This window comes from Miscanthus floridulus, unplaced genomic scaffold (assembly GCF_019320115.1).
Source record: "Miscanthus floridulus cultivar M001 unplaced genomic scaffold, ASM1932011v1 os_1777, whole genome shotgun sequence".
In the NCBI taxonomy this organism is placed as follows: Eukaryota; Viridiplantae; Streptophyta; class Magnoliopsida; order Poales; family Poaceae; genus Miscanthus; species Miscanthus floridulus.
The window spans coordinates 5,092-8,494 of record NW_027097908.1 but is presented as its reverse complement, the minus strand read 5'-3'; the positions used below and the strand labels follow the sequence as shown (position 1 = coordinate 8,494).

Below are 3,403 nucleotides of genomic sequence, written 5' to 3'. Positions count from 1 at the left end.
GCTGTTTGCACCGTTGCTGCCACATCATCTATGCCTGCAAATCCTATTTCCACCATGACTCTTTCTTGCTGCCTTGATGCTTCTGCATCAACGGAATGTTGCATCAACTAATGCCAGATCCATGTGGCCATTTCCCTGTCTGTTAGCCGTCCTCATTGCTCACACTTGGTCATGGATCTCAATAAGAACGGGTACAAGGTGCTCTGGGGTTGGTGGATCAATCCAACGAAAAAATTGACATGGCCGCATATTGCTCTGCAACCGTGATTACAACCGAAACCAAGACAACTTCAATCATGACATCCAACAAAGAACCAAACCCTAAACAAGGTCATCGATCAAACTCACCTGAGATCCGAAGCAATTGTAGAACCTGCGGCCCGGATTATCATTGGTCCACGATGTCCACTTTGCCGCCTTCGCTCCGCAATAGCAAATCACAGGCGGCCAATAATCAAGAGGGCATCAGCAACACTGCAAGGGGGACGACCGAAAGCCACCACGGTCAGGCCTTCCTCCTCCCCTCCAGCTACTCGCGCTGCTCGACGCTCGCCATGCTGTCGATCCGCACCCGCACCAGCACCCTCCGTCGTCACCGTCGCCGTCGCCGCCGTCGGGGGTTAGGGTTCGGGGTTGGGGAAGGAGCGAGAGCGTGAGAAAGGAGTGCGGGAGTAGTTGGGCCGCGAAACAAGTAGATGGGCCGATACAACGGTCGTGGTGGGTTGACTGGGTGGAAACCGCCGTCGCGCCGGGTCCAGGGGCCCAATTTTAAATGATTTAGATAGTTAAGAGACTGCGCATATCTGGTTTTCGAGTTAGAGGGCTAGAAATAAACTGCAGCCATAGTTGGAGGAACACAAATGGACTTTTTCCTATCTGTTTTTGCTAGCTCTCTTTGCCTCTCTGGTCCTGTCGGTGCCACCTAGTTCAAATTCTCATCAATTCCATTTGGATGCTTATTCTTCTTCTAAACTAATATAAAAATTCACATAGTTTCTCTTAGTTTGTTTTTTACAATGTCAAATCTTTCTTCCTCTTCCTGACATGTTCCATCATTGTACTCGCTTCATCATAAAGAGCATGATTCTCGCTTTCCGAGAAATCAAATATTTTTAACTTGATCAAATATATATATAAATATTAATATTTATGGTGTATAATTATTATTTGATAAATCACTAAATGTATTTTATAATAAATTTATTTAAAAATACAAAATATTACTAATACTTTGTATAAATCTATTCAAATGAAAAAAAATTGACCAAGGATGAACCATGTAGCGACACTTTGTTTTGGAAGGAGTACTCTTTGCCTCCAGAGCTGCCATCGTCATATTCCCCGTGGAACCTAGGGAACTGATGTGTTTTGATTGTTTTTTGTACTAGATTCGTTATGTGTGGCACCGTGGCAGTGGCAGTGACACTATTGCCACTCGTGCTTATCACTGTAATTTTTGTAAGGCTCTAAAGAAACCCGTTTGCCTAGAAGTTATTTGAGATGTGGATATTAATTTTAGTTTCTCTAACATAAAACAAGCTAGTATTTTTCTGAATATATTTTTCTGAAATATAACGCTCGGTGTCAGATTGATTAATGGGGAGACGCCATTCTTTGCCTTTCCAATTCAAGGGAGTGTTCGGCTGCCATTATAAACCGGTTTTTAAGATATGGTGTAGTATTTCTCTCTCTCAACAAATCAGCATAAGCGACTCTACGAGCAGCTAAACAGTGACTTCTTCCCCTTTTCTATACCTTAGTGTAAAATCGTGTGATGATTTGAACGACAAAGCATAACAGAGATATACTGTAGCAGCTGACAAACTAAGCTCAATTAATAAGCAAAGAAAATGCTTAGCCGTTGGGTTTTGGTTTTCATTCATAACCTAACCCGGAGTGACATGCTTCAACAATCACGATCATCATTACAGCTATAAGCCGAAGATCCAGCGGCCCAGGGCCACGGGCGCCGGCTCCTCCTCGCCGCCCTCAGCTCGGCGCGACGCGTCCGTGTCCCAGGGCTCGTCGCGCCGGTTGCCCTGGCTCCAGCGCCAGCTCCACCGCCCGGAGAGAGACGCCGACGCCGACTTGGCCACCGCCGTGGCCTCCGGATCCCACTGCGTCGGGTCGTCGTCGGGCCGGCGGTCAAGGCTCAGCCGCCGGGAGAGGGACGTTGCCGAGGCGGCGACGCGGTCGAGGTACTCGCCTAGCCACCCGCGGGACCCCACCGCCTCCGCCAGAGCTTCGCCGGGGGCCGCCGCCGCCGCCGTCCTAGGCCTCGCCGCCATGGGGCGGACGACGCGGGACACGATGGCCTCGACCTCCTCATCGACGCGGTAGTCGAAGAAGCCGCCGTGCGAGTAGGTGCAGCGCCGCTTGTCGCCGCCCGCGGCGGAGGAGCGGCGGTTGCTGACGCTACCGAGCTCGACGCGGAAGCTCTTCCTGCTGCGGCTGTTCGCCCGCGTGCCGAGTGGCTCCTGGTTTTGGTCCCCCGCGGCCGTGGCGGTGGTGGCGACGGGGGGGCGGGAGCGGCGGGGACGAGACGGCGCTGCAGCAGATCGGGCAGACCGGGTTGGTGCGGAGCCACGCGTCGATGCAGGCGGTGTGGAATGCGTGGCGGCACGCCGGGAGGAGCCGCAGCTCGGCGCTGGCGTCGAACGGGGAGTGGCAGATGGCGCAGTTCGGGGAGTTCTTCGGCAGCGCTGCCAGCGCCGACGCCATGGTGAACAAGGGCAGCGACGCGATGAGGTGCTCCGTGTCGGTGTCGGCGTCCGTGCCTGCCTCCGGCTGCTCCGCCTGCTCCCTCACTGGATGCACCTCCTCTACCTCCTCCTCCTCCTCCACTGCAACGGCGATCATCCTCGCCGGCCCCGCCTCCTGCCTCCCCGCCGTGCCGGCGTCCGCCCGATCATCCCTCTCCGCCGGGATGCCCGGCCGCCTCGCCGCCTCCCCCGCGTCGTGGATGCGCATGCGACGACGACGACGATGCGGCCCACCAGCGGAGGAGGCAGCGGAGCAGCAGGATCGCGGCGACGGCAACCACCAGCAAGGCCAAGACGATGAAGCAGCGTGGACTTGAGCGAAGGCGCCGCCGTAAGGAACGGTCCGCGCGGGCGGCGACGCCATTGTGCCGGAGAACGAATTGGCGGAAGCGAATGGAAAAGGAATGCCAGTAGGGACTTAAATTTCACACGCCGTGGCTTGAGCCCACCGCCCCGGGGCCGCCGTGGCACATTTGGTTTGGAATTGGAAAGCAGAATTTCAGGATTCCATCGGGAATTATCTGCTGCTAATATAGCACAAATTAGTTGAGTTAATTCAGGTGGTTCATGTATTGTTTCCCATCAAAATGCTCCTTCAAATACAGCAAGGAGTGCCTACACAAAAGTACTGTGAGTTCTAG

General features: G+C 53.9%; 1 pseudogene; it reads right to left on the bottom strand.

Moving 5' to 3' along the window:
- Positions 1-1,931: 1,931 nt before the first annotated feature.
- LOC136534309 (E3 ubiquitin-protein ligase ATL4-like) lies at positions 1,932-3,126 on the bottom strand (annotated as a pseudogene).
- Positions 3,127-3,403: the final 277 nt, after the last annotated feature.